The following is a 14,971-nucleotide window of genomic DNA, read 5'->3' as shown; positions in this document are numbered from 1 at the left end:
CACTCAACTTAGTCCTCAACTCAATTCATTAAAAGAAAAGTGCATAAATTTGAGGTCGAAACTCAGACTTGAGGCAGAGAATTGACTTGAGAAAAGTTGGTGACGGCGGGCACAGATAGCCATGCTATGACCTTGAATTGCTAGTATTACATAATGGTCACTATGATACTTATGTGAACCTAGGTGCTGCGCACTGAAAAGTGTTAATGATAATTAACAGAATGAAGTATGTGACTCTTGTAGCAATGCGTAGTATTCCTAAATGATGTTATGAAACCAGGTTCATAATACGGGCATAATAATATCCAAATTGAGAGTTTAAAAACAAGTGCCATATTTGGCGATTCTGTGTCTGCAACGATAGCTCTGGTACTCTATATTGAGTCATGTATTGTGTATTCTATAAATTAACCTTTGTAACCTTTTATGCCATGTATGAATGAACGTATTATGTGTAAGTGATGCCTCATACATAGGTGGGGGACTCCGGGACTCGGAGACTCAAATCCTGCATCCGTACTCTTTGATTGGCAGTTTTGTTACTTTATTTAGAAATAAAATATTAATCTTAATTTTGAACACTAAATGTTCACTCATGATCGCCGTAAATGGGCCGAACTAGTCAGAACTGTCCATCATAAGTAAAATCTTATATATACCCACGTGAAATGAGGTTGAGTAGACTCTTGATTGGGGCTGCTTTTAGTTGATGTAATTCTAACTGTACGATCACGTTTGTTAATAAACTATTGGTCAAAGAAGTACTGGACTTCGTAGTTTGAGTATCATCTCTAGAAGATAAATAGTTTGAGGGCTTACAATCGCCATTTTAGTTTCGATCGCTCCTGAACTGCCATTGGGGTATATATTCCGGCCGAGAAAGTTACAATCGAATGCTTTCCGATCAAGGCATTTAGAATGCACAGACTTGTAAATGCTTAAACTACATGTAGTAATGTGTTTGTGTAAAAAAATATATAAAAGAAAATACGCAGAATATAAAGTATGGTTTATTCTTTGAAAGAATTTCCAAGGCATCCGCATTATCTTGCACAGAGAGTGCTGTGCTGCCTTACTTCGCATGCAGATCGAACACGTGTGTTGTTCATGCAGAGAACCTAACGCCTGTATCTTATTGAAGACTGCGCTCGAACTACATCTAACTGTAGATAAGTGATAAATAATTCAAGAAAGTAACAACGTAACATCGTTTCTAACAGTTTTCACTAAAGTCACTTCGTTTTCTAAAGTCCATGCTGTCACTACACAATCTGCTACAGTGTGTGGTGTGTGCGATAATGTAACAGTACCACGTTGATCGTATTTGTGCCTGGATTTCAGTCTGTTTTGTTTCGTCTTTCATTGAATATTCCTTGTCAGTGCAGTGGTTGTCATATTAATTTTGTTCAACACGCGTTTTTTCAATCTTTCCGTCTAATGTAACGTGTTCGGGGGAATGAAATACCTGAATGCCGTCAAGCATGTATAGTGCTCTCGGCCTTATATAGGAGTGTGTAGCTATGTGCGTAACAATAAAAATCGACAACTTATATGGTAGTAGTCGGAGATAAAGGGAAGATAAGGCGTATTTATGAATTATTGTCAGCCTAATTCAGTTCTGCAACACACTTCACATCATCCGGGCAACTGATAATACTCCCTACTCAGACCATTAATATAGGATATATTGAGATCCGCGTACGGTTTGCCGTAGAATTCAAGTCATTCCAATAGAACAGCAGTAAAGTTTCCTTTAAAATTTAGTCATTCAGTATAACAAAATAAATAGTGCCTGTTTGGGAGGGCAACAGTTGAAATTGATACCCCTCGAAAACCATTGTCAACCTTCGCTTCGCGTCGGTTCACAATAGTTTTCTCGGGGTGTCAATTTCAACTGTTACCCTTCTAAACAGGAACTATATATATAGTGTGGTAAACTTTGCCATCGTGCAAAAGATTGGCAAAAACAACAAATAGAAATAACACTTTACAAAAAAGGAAACTGTAGAACTATTACCATAATAAAAGAGTGCTTGATCAGAACTAAATAGTTAGCTTTACCATGGATGTCTTTATTAAACTCAAAAATAGTTAGCTGGAACATGTAACAGAGATGTTTAAACCAAATTGAAAATTAGTTAGCTTGTACAAAAGGTACTTCTCGTGAATTTTAAAATTGAGCTATCGACAACACAAGTAGGGACCTCTCTGTGTCTTTCTGTCTGTCTCTGTCTCTCTGTCTGTCTGTCTCTGTCTGTCTCTGTCTCTCTCTCTCTCTCTCTCTCTCTCTCTCTCTCTCTCTCTCTCTGTCGTAATTTGCATGCAGTTTTTTAACCATTGAGACTTTAAGTCGAACCATAGAACTTTAAATAAGGGCCGGCGACATAGTCTTTGTGCATCACTAACTTGTTAAGCAGATTACGGGTATACAGTCGCTTAAATTTGGACCCGTTTACCTAGTTTTTATGGATATTTTGTCACATTGCCAAACCACGAGGGTTTTTGATCCCCGCACCAGACACCCAAGCTGAACAGCAAGGTGTTTGTGTTTTAATAACCAGAGAAAGAGGTTGCTATGAAATAAGCATAAACTATCTAGACCGATACAAAACAATACAAAACGCAGCCAGGTCATCAAGATCTTCATTTTTATATATTCTGTTTGGAAATATTGTCTGTTGTCTTTAAGATGCAATGGCTTTCTCCAATGAAAGCCATCAATAGTTTCACTCTATATGGGTATATCCCTCTGACTATTTTTAGAATCGATCGGACAACAAAGAAGTGTTTTTAAATAAAACAGTTCGTATACTTGCAGAGTGTATATACATTTATTGGAACATTTTAAATCAGAATGCTTAACACATGTCAGAAAAGAGGATTTGCAATTTTAAAATCTAGTGTCAAAATTGAACTATCATTTAACTTTTACTTACATTTTTAAAGTTTTTTTTTCAATACATTCGCATTTTGCCAGAAAACGAACGAATCTGACTTCACACCACAAAAACTTAAAGCAGTAGAAAGACAATTTTATGAGCTTTGATTCAAGAGGTCCCTCGTTGCTTAACGAAAATAAGTGCCGGAGCTAAGAACCCTACCGTTAAGATTACCGCCTATGGAAAATGCATAAGTGGACTATACCCATATTTATATAAGAAGCAGCACACAGATCGAAAGATCGTCCGCCATATATCTCTTTGATCGCCGCTATCTCTACAACCCCTACATACTTATCAAAAATGCTGCATTATCTTCATTTATTAAAAAGGAACTCAAATTGTAAAAAGGCTTGTCCGCGATATTTCTCCTTCGTCGCCGCTTACCCTGGAACCCCTTTATGAGCCACAGACCTCTGAACAGCTCAAAGTATTTCGCAATGGAGGACTCACCTGTGCGGACGTATATCTTACAGCCCTGACTTATATGGGATGGGATCTTCAGAATTTACTCACTAATTCCAAGCCAGGAGAAAAGTAACATCAAATTTAACAGGCCCATGCATTAATATAAAAATAGAAAATGCACATGAAACCAGTAATCAGTGAGAAAATCTATGACTTTAGAGGTGCCTATTTATTAGTTGTGTTCAGCTTTAAAGCTGAATACAACTCATAAGACACCACCGCATGGGTATATAAACCGCTCAATTTCGTTACGCCAGATTGCACACCTAAAATTAATAGCTGCCGAGTTGAATTCCTCTATTGTATATGCTTTTGTGCTTTTAATCTCGTTTAATGTTCATTTTCTGTTTGCATTAAATGCAATGACCTGTATATATTATGTTACTTTTTTCTTTGCTACAAATAAATGCGTTACATCTGTCAATTCAACACGACCGAGTAACACGACGCTAAATGTTAAACACAGGTGAAATACATTATGTTGAAAAGTGGTCTGCGGCTGACGAACGACGACGAGGAAACAGATAATGCCTTTTAGCGTGTCGTCTTTAGCTTTTACAAAACAAACCACTGTAACTAATCTGCCAATCAGAAGACACAACGCATAAATAGAGCAATCTGATTGGTCCCGAGTTTTTTTTTATATAGTGATAAAGCAGAGAGTAATATTTTGATTACAGGATTCTCACAGCACCTATTGTGTCAATCTGTTTTTTGTGTAAGGTAGGTCAAATTAACACCATTACCCGTACTAATGTCTTTCATTCTATTTACTTTTTACAATCAATTTTAATTTTAATTAGAATTTTATTAAACAGGAACATTTAGTACATCTGTTCAAAGGTTAATTACATTTTTGTAATGGAGACACCCTGAGAGTTTTAGCTAGCTAGAGGAACCCCTTAAAGACGCACTTAAGATATCCCACGTAGTTTAGAGGTAGGCACTGAATGCACTGAAGAGTCCCAGAGAGACCCTAAATTCAGCAGTGTAGTCTTAAGGTGGGTACTGGATGTACTGAGGAAACAGTGAGTGGCCTTTAGCTAAGTACTGGGGGTAATGAAAACCTTCTGGTGGCACATGGATCACTTTTTACTTTTTTAAAACTTGACTTATGAAAAAGATAATTGGTCTGTGTAAAGTGAATCTAGCGTATATAATACATGTCGTTCCTTTTAATCAATAAAAATCTGATCTGTTTAAATAAAAAGTCAACAAATAAGGACATCTGGTAGGAACGGTGCTGTACATGTAATTAAAGGTGACACGGTTTCTATTAATGTTTCCAGTTGGATCAGTTCAATGATTTCAAAAAACTATTGAAACTATCGAAAAAAAACCTTGAAATTTAAACTTTGTGATAATCGATTTTTCAATTTTTCTTATTGTCTATGAAAGTCCTTTAAACAAACTCATTATACGCATTACACATAGATAACAGGTTTTTACATTTAGAAAAAACCCCAGATGCCCAAAGCTATGTGCGGATTTCAATATAAGTATTACATAACTACATGTATTCTTTAATGAAAACATGGTCTGTAATTAATATTCCAAGCTGCAACTTATAGTTACATAAAACGCATTAATTTTGTATTAAACCAAATACTAGTATATACATATGAAGTGGTTTAATACATAGCCTTGGACATACATCGTGCTGATTTATAAAATTCTTAGATATTGTTTTTAATGTTATTTTGACTCTTTTCTTGCGGTAGAATGATAATAAACTATAATATAACGAAAGAAAGTTGTTTCACCCATGAGAGAATATGTACAAGAACAAGATCGAATAGATAAACAGAGCTTGGTTATTTGTTCCTACGTTAAGAGGGTTCGATGGTCGTGACCATTTTGGGACTGTATTAATCACCTAAAATTAGAAGTGCTCTACATAAAAGTGTTGCAACTTTCAAAGCATAAATAAATGTTATTTTATATCTTAACAAATCATATCTTAAAATTTGAGGAATATCTGATGGTTAATTTGTTGACCACCAAGCCTTTTTAAAGGACTTTTGTTTGCCTCTGAAAAGTGGTTTATGGTGACTACCTGGGGTTAAATATCAGCGAATACTGTCAGATTCCAAAATATGTATTTTTTAAATTTTAACAATTGTTCAATTATCTGTGTTTGTACTTCCTATAAAAAATTACTGCTTAAGTGAACTGATTATTATATGTACTTGTTCATTACATCATACATGAATGATTTGCAAACAATCAGATGTTAAACTACGTGCATGACAAAGGCAAGTCCTCTTGACACCGTTTTAAGGAATTCGGATTTTATTTTGGCTCTAAGCCAAGAAATTTGTAATGCCATCATTTTTTTTCTTTATGATAGCATACCTTTATCAAGCACGTAGTTGAACATCTTATAACATATAAACTTATGAACATTCCTAACGAAAATACTAGAAATCTCATTTTTAATGAAAGAAAGGAAGCTAGAACATCAGTTTCACATTATGACTAAAACCCCAGGTATCAGATTAGTAGTAAAAACAAAAAAATATTGTAACGTTCATAAGTAATAAAACTCTAAGTGTACAATGTAAAGCACTTAGAAAGCTAATACCAATTTAATGTTTGCAAATGTTACTATGCAATTAATTCTAACCTATATTTATATTATTATTTTTAAACGATGGAAATTAGCTCACATTGAACAACATTCTTTGAAACTGCCTACATTTACACTTGCCTGTTATATTCCACCTTTTGAGCAAGTTTTTTTCTTTTAAAAGTAATTGTTTATGGAATCGTTGACTAGCCTTACTGCCCACTTTAATCTTGACTGAAAACAATGTATTGATAGTAAAGGAAGTTTTGGCGATTGCTCGCGAATACCTGCTCTGCTAATTATTCCTCAGGATACCATTTGAGAAGTTGTGTCTAAAATAAGTTTTCTACATACATGAACATGTTTACTGACATTTCTTATCACATACACTGTAATATGAGTATGCATCCAGTGTAATGATATACAATAAGATCATAATACATGTATATAATAAATTTACTTGTGGTGAGTCATAAGTTATTTATGTCTTTTGAAAAATACAGAACTAAATCGGAATTCAAAGAATTATTTTGTCATAATCAAAATCAATTCTTAAATTTATTTTGCAACTAAGGATTTGCTACATAGAAGTGTACTTTTATTGACACATAGTGATTTATGTATCATATACTGAACAAGAAATCATATTGACGCAAGCGTCAAAAGGGCCACAAAAATATAATTGTTGTATGAATCATTGGTTGTTTACATAAACACACAGCACAAAGAAGAAAATAAGAGTTAGTTGTACTAATTTTAATGGTAACTTTTAATATACACTCAGCGACTTGTTTTGAAGTTTAACATTTTACTATTATCATAAAGTATCGCGTTCGTTACTGTAGGCATATCTAAAGGTAATTGTATGATCATTGCCATACTATGAACTGATGAAGTAATGGACAACACATTGATTTGTACATTATACTCTAATACAAAGTTCAATTCATCATTTTTCTTTTTGAGATTATGTATTGCAAACCATTTTGGTTTTTTGTTGTTGCATCGTATTGAATAAAAACTTAATGCATTAGTTTATATGATTTCAAGGGACCACGTGATAATATAAAATGGATAAGTTCAAATTTTCCAGTCAATTCAATTTTTCATTTCATAGTATGTCCCGCATACCGATCCCGATGCATTGTTTTTGAAAAGAATGAAGAACTCCAAAATTTTCCGATTAGATTATAGTCTCGATAAAAACGCACCAAACAAGACAATTCACTAAGTATGACATATTTTTCATTTACGAGTAAAACAAAAAATGAGTGATGTCTTTTAAAAGGCATAACACATATTTCTACATGCACTACATTTACTTTTAATTCATAAAAAATAAGCATAATATTAATTCTATTAAAAAAGAACTATCCCGCAGAAACGCAGTAACAATATCTAAATGTATATCAAATAACGGACCGCCTTCCGGCGGCCCGTGATAAAATTATTTCATAATTTACAATATGGATCACAACAAAAGAGTTTGGCAATGCATATTGGTATGCATCGGTTTAATATTTCCTTTCATTGCGAAGTAAGTACGCTAATGTATGCTCTTTTTCGATTTCAATGATTTAAAGAAGTTGATCTTTTGCATTACTAGTATTTAGAAACCAGTGAAAGGGGCATCGTTACAAATAGAAATTAAAATGTAAGATTATAACAAAATTTTAAAAGCAAATGGTTTGCGGGTAGGTTATTACAAGACTCTTAAAGGTTTGTAAAGGTAAGTGTTTGGGGCTACAAAAGGATATCTCTGATTTTCATTGCAACGTGACACTAGCTAACTTTTATCAGATATGAAGTCGAGTTACATATTCAAAATAACAATTGACCTCTGTAAATAGCTTTGCACAATTGTTTTAATTAACACAAAAACACTTTTTGTAAACACTAAATTGAACAAATATTAACCTCTCATACGGACCTTACCTGCTCACATTAAAGAAAATAAATATGAAAAGCATAGCGAAATTCATCTAAATAAAGCTTTATTTCCACCACGGTCTGGGTTTAAGCCCAAAATGCAAAACCTATAGTTTTTTAAAGAAAAACATATCCGTTCAATATATCTTGAAATTTATTCTTTTGTATTGTAGTTCCATGCACACGAACAAAACTCAAAATAATGAAATGATATTTGTTGGAGGAAAAGAAGCAGACGAAAATAAAACTGCTGGAAGAGAAAATAAAAATGATTTAATCTTAGTAACCAGAGAACAACAAATCCTGGTTGATGCAGCCAAAAGCGCAGATCCCCGTACATACCTAATTGAGGAATATGTTTTAACATGACGGTCATCTGTTTTGGGAGTATTTATGACGGAAATTATATTTTCAATACTAATGCTGATCTTACTTTCAGAAAAATATTGCAAACAAATCTTTCATCCTGAGGACAGAAATTTGCTCCCACAACATTAAACGTTTATCATTATCTATTCATAGTGATGACAGCGAGGTATTTACGTTTATTATAAATTCTGGGGAACATTGTGGATACTTGTGAAACGTGGGGGTCTGGCAAGCATAAGACCATTTCAAATACTTACAAGTACTTTATAACTATTGTTGGTTGTCTATAGTTGCCATAGCAATAAACATTGGATACTTGTAATGATAGTACTCGCCACATAAAAATCTATAGTTACTTTGGCCATTGTCAAGAGGTGCATGTACCAATACTTGATTGCTTAACATTTTCTGGATATTATATTTTTTCAATCCCCAATCCAAGGATGTGATAATTTAAAGCATACTTTAAAATGTTATTTTTTGATTTTCTAGATGTCACTGTACGTAACTTCTAAAAAAGTCCAATTAATATTGAGTGGTGGACACTTAACCAGCATATTATATAAAAAATCGACTGCTTGGGATTTGATAAATAGATGATCAGGTGTCATTTGTAGGACAAGTAAAGTAGATATTGTGACACATGTGCATTACTAGTTTTGTGAAGTATAAATCACACACGCGCTTGTTAGATACAAAAGTTGTTGACTGTTGAAAAACACGTAAAGGCATGTTTTATTAGTCTGTCGATGATGAATTGGATTTTTCAAAGAAAAAAATGTCACCAGTAGTAAATTGACTACTGCTTGATATGAATATCGCATTATTTAGATTAAAGTGTGCGAATGATATCATATATACAAACTTTAGTGATTAAGAAATGTATTGATCTTTATTTATATGCTGTAAAATACTACTTTGCATATCTTTTTGTTACAAATAATGACCCTTGATATCTTTAAATTGGGACGTTATCCTCAACATCCATCAGAGCTAACGTAAAACAGTTTTGGAACAAAACGTTACTTCAAACAAATATTTGAGTATCTAGTTTGAAACGTGAAAGTGAATATCTAAATTTGGTTTTAATGCAAACGTATAGAGAGATAACTACCCAACTCTAGAGATTTTTATCTACAAGATATATATCCTTATATACTAACAAACAAGAAAACAGAATTATGTACATACGAGGGTTGTTCGGAAATTATTGAGACAACTCGAATATTTTTTTTTCTAATTGACGAATTTTGGTGAAAATTGGTATAGTCACTTAAGAAACGCCAAACAAATAATAAAACAAAGAAATATAAAAAGAATATTTAATATTTTGTTTACAACGATATATAAACAAGTCGGTGGTCGGGGTACCCGGCGCAGCCGTGAACTTGGAGATTTAACAACTTTTACATCTATTTATATATGTGTCCGTAGAATTATAGTTAATGATTAAAGAAATCAAATTAAATATGTTCATTTTGCTATTCTTTGCGACTAACTTTTGATTAAGTTTCACTGATGTTCGAGTTGAAATACGAATATGGTAAACACATATTTACCAAACAATAGAAATCTGAGAACGACTTTACATTGAATTTTGACGTCATGGCGGCGCATTGAAAACCGTCAAACTGGTGGAAATATCAGAAGAAGACCTTTTAAGGCCACGCAATTGCTTAAAATAACTATACGATGACAAGACAAGGTATAAGGCTTGAGTTCATCCTATTTTTTCACTGATTGTTTAACTAGAATTAGGCCTTAGGGATTAATTATCAAGTACTTTTGACACACTAACCGTTGTCAACAATTTTAAAATATATATATAAAATGACTGCAGGAGACATTCACAGTAATAAGACTTTCGGGTAAAAATAACTCGACCCCCCCCCCAAAAAAAAAAAAAAACAAGAATGAGAGAAAATGTAAACGATGACATCTTGAAATGAAAACAAAAGATGAGAAATAAAGAATAATTATTATTTCCGTTCGTTTATAGGGTGTTTAAAACACAGGAGCAATCAGAAGCGATAAAATGACGTTGCGAAAAGTTTGCGGTTGCGCCGGGTCACTGGACGAAAGCACGTTGGTCAGCTTAACATGAATGATCTTTTCATGCCATGGACAGGAAACTTTTCACATTGATAATCTCTATCCTGATTTATGTTTTGGTGAAATTTCAAGAGTTTATCTTTTTTATTAAAAGAATAAGAGAAAATGCCTTAATAATTTCCGAACAACCCTCGTATATACTCATCGAATAACAACTTTAGATGCATGGCATGAAATTAATAGATCTTGTACATTTTCAATGTTATGTAGGAATGAAAGGCAATATGAATGTATAAGGTAAAAATAAGTCATTGCTTACAACAAATTCAAAATGACAACTGGGGCCCGTTTCTCAAAAAGGCCTACGTCCAGGCGTAAGCTTAGTCCGGACTAAATCAGGGACTAAACTTCAAAACAAGACTAAGTTGCGTTTCACAAAAAGGCGGAAACTTAGTCGGGACTAAATTTGGGTTTAAATCTACGCCTGCTAATGGGTAGGCGTAAGTCCTTAGTCTGTGCACAAAAATGGCGAGTGTTTTGTTTCTAAGGCAAAATAAACAGAAAATTTTAATTTTTGGTTTGTTTTACGTGTTATGTAAGAAAAACATTCACAATTATTGAAATATTTGTACATGTACGTATAACTTAAAAAAATAACTATTGTTCGATAACTGTTCCTATTTCTAAATAAATTAAGATTAAATCAATTGATAAATAATGGGCTTAACTGATTAAACGTATGTAATAAACATTACTACTCGTTAATGAAATTTATCTTAAGTATGAAGAACTAGAGATGGATAAACCCCGATAAATTTATAAACTTGCATTTAGATACAATCATTTTTTGTTTGTTAAAATATTACTTAAAAATATGTTTTAGAATGCAAAGTGTGTATCAATTTTAGATCTATTGACAAGCGTTTGTCAAGGTTCTTGAAGATTCTAAAATTTCACATGCACACCTCATTGAATTTTCGGAAATCAAATGTATTAATCTTATTAATTTTAGGATAAAGTAATCAATTTTGTTCATATTTAACATCGATTTTAATTCTTTTAAAATAGGTATGGTTTACTATCAGTAATCTTCATGCATATAAATATGTTGTTTATTTGTACTTATTTAATTGACTTGATCTGTAATTACTTGAATTCATGGTAGTTTTGTTTCTTTATATTTAAGATATAGAAAGGGATGTGGGTTTTTTTAATTTCGAAGTTGTCGACTTGCAATACGAAAGAGGTTGTTTTAGTAGTTTTACAACAGTGTGCATTTTTTACAAACTTAACTAGCTTGCATTTTTCATACTTATCATATGAACAATTGTATACACCCCCACCCCAATAAACCAAAGCAGATAGGGAAAAGAGTAAGACTCAAATGTACTTGTTAAATCGCAAATATGCAAAATGTCTTACCCGGGGGGGATAGGGGATTTTTTTAGTGCCTTTTCCATTAAACTTTAAGAAACCTTTTCTATATAAAACTTTCTTCAAATAGTTAGAGGGTTCTTAGATGACTGCTTTTACATCTATATCTTAATCAAGATACTGTAGACAGAGTTATTTTCGTCCCGTAAAATTTCCACCCTTCTTCTCTTGCAAACAGTTTCGCTCTGTCGTGAATTCGCCCAGTCACAGTTGTTACTTAAGTTACTTAGTATTAGACATCAAAAATCGACAAGTCTTAAGATTGCCCGCTGACAACGAGGGTGAAATGATTAAAAATTAAACGGGGGCGAATAATTCCATGTATACAGTTTGTATTACTTTAACCCCCCCCCCCCGAAAAAACCCAAAACCTAACAATCAACAGATTAAACCAAAAACAGTAAAGGGAGTTGGGGAAACCCCGGCTTCAAATGTGATAATTCTAGTGTTGTTAATTGTAGACAATATCTTTCAAAACTTTTATCATTTGAATTGCAGAAAATCAAGAATTGTTTCCATGTCATTGTCTACATTCTTTCAACATTGGAACAGAGGTTGGATCTTTTCTTTCTTTTGTAGACATGGACAAGGTTCATGTACATGTTATTTATACAGTAGATATTTTCGATTTCAGTTGGTTGCTGTTTAACTCATGGTCATATTCTTATGATAAAAAAGAATCAAGCCTTATTACAGCATCTGAAAGTGTCTAAATATCTATTTGAAGCATGACTTATCATTCTGCTGACGTATGCGGGCATATATACCGTACGCTGCCCCTGCATTCTATAATCTTTTTGAATTTTACACAAATATTGAAGTTTAATTTCTATGCATTGTTTCGTTCAATTAATATGTACGACTGCAATGCATTTAATTTTCATATATTTGGTCTCTTTTATCTGCCTCTTTCATATCAACTGTAATTCTCTCAAATTTCATTATGTTAAGAAGTGTATATGCATTTGTTCTACTTTCATTTCTTCTACTTTCATTAATATACACTGTTAAGATCAACTTAAACTATGCACATTCAGTGGTATAGTATAACATGTGTACTTTCGGGTACATGTGCTATGAATTGGAAAATTGATCCACCATATATAACCATAGCCTCAAAGCAAAACAAAATAGGATATGCGCATCCTTAGTTCTCAGCGGAGATGTCTAAGTACTTCGATATTTAAACCGTAACTTACGCCTCTTTCGAAACGCAACTTAGACCCGACTAAATATTGCCGTAACTTCGTTAGTCGGACTAACTTTAGCCCAAATTTACGCCTTTTTGAGAAACAGGCCCCGAGCTGAAACACTATCTAAAAGGTTTTGAATGCATGCAGGAAAGTAATTGTCACATCTTGTAGATTCTCATTAAAATGTAGGAATAAAAGAAAATATGATTGTACATTAAATACAGAATCATATATTGCGGAGGTACGTTTGACTGTATGTTTTGATTTTGTTGTAGAAAATTGTATAAGTTTTTCCATCGGAAAATATAATTCATGCCAAAGAAATAGTCTTATAAAGGCGATAACTTTCCCTTAGCAATTGGCAGTATGACAATTTTCTTGTATCTTTATTTTCTTTTAATCTCTTGTGATTTTAGAATGAAAACAACATGGTTGTAGTAAAGTTCAATTCAGACTTAAAAATGTATACCAAAGTTTTGTTAACATTATTCAAAAAACAACAAACAAATAAAATCCTACAAAAAATAAACCTATATAAACAGACAACTTAAATATGCCTGTAAAACACATCAGCTTGTATTCAGTATTTCTTATATGTAACGCAAAATGTTTATATATCTGCATCTTGTTATTTCTTGGTAAGTTTCTGAGTTTTGTTTTAGATTATTACTAAAATTAGAAATAACTTCTCTCTCTTTCTCTCCATCCTCCTTTCTCCCTGTCTGTCTGTCTGTCTGTCTGTCTGTCTGTCTGTCTGTCTGTCTGTCTTTTGATTAAATGTATGAATACGCTTTACCGCTTTATTTATTTTATGATGCGTAATCTTAATTTTTGTTCACAATTACCATAATTTGTAGCACAGTAAATACTACTACGTGCCGATATGCTTATGAATAACTGCATAAAATACTAACTATTTGGATTTCATGATTTTTTCTAACATCCTACAAAATGATATGTGGTAAATTATTTTTTGATCATTATTTAATCTGTGTATATAGAACTGAAAACTAATATCATGATAATTGTTTTCATTCACCATTAAATTTTATTGATATTGTATAAACAGTTATAATACGAAATAAATTAGTTTCCAGGAAAATATATTCTATTTTTAAATCTTAAATACCGTTCAGAATTTACATGTTATTCAAAGCATCATTTTTTTTAACAAATAAATGTTTAATATCCCATGTACTACATGTAGTAACTGTGTCCGTGTTTTATTACTTCAAGTCTTCAGCTACCAATGCCACAGTACTAGTATAATGAAAATATGTAAAATGAATATTTACCCGAGTATTTCAGTTTTCCTCTTGTCGTTGTTTAACAGAGGAGATTAAGTACCAGAGATATAGTAAACCGTCAGTATGTCCTGGTATCTTTGCATCAAAATAGGCATTATGATGATTCATTGATGTTTAACATTCATAAAGATTGCTTAATATCCACAATTAAAAGAAATTGTCAACACAATTTGAAAAAAAAAACCCAAAGAAAGCTATTAGTAAATACTACCGTTTTTTTTAGTGTGGACATACTTAGTAATAAATTAAACTTCGAAAAAACGATGTGTTTATATTACTTTCTTAAATTGAATAATATGTTCTACTGTATTGGGAAGTGGTAACTATTTAGATCAATGAAACTATAAAAGAAATTGATTACACGAAAAAAGGTCCCACTATTCAAATCTTTGGTGCCCAACTAAAACTTATAAGAGGGTAGGCAATGTTGTAAATAAAGTACTGTATCATATAAAAAGCTGATGCAACAAGCAAAAGTCTTTCCTATTGCATGATGCAAAAATATAAAGGTGTCTAAATATAAAGTGAACCTCACTTTCCAAGTTCAAATTAAATCAAATAGATTGTTTTATCATAAAAAGCGAGTGAAATGTGAATCCAATAAAGCGTGTGTTTAGTATGCAACATCCATTTGGCTAGTTGTAAAAAGCTAATAAATAGATTTCTGTACAATCAAGTTACTTTTCACTCTCAATTAAAGCGTGTTGTTAT

Source organism: Crassostrea angulata, chromosome 5 (genome assembly GCF_025612915.1).
Source record: "Crassostrea angulata isolate pt1a10 chromosome 5, ASM2561291v2, whole genome shotgun sequence".
NCBI lineage: Eukaryota > Metazoa > Mollusca > Bivalvia > Ostreida > Ostreidae > Magallana > Magallana angulata.
Note: the sequence above shows the minus strand (reverse complement) of the source record.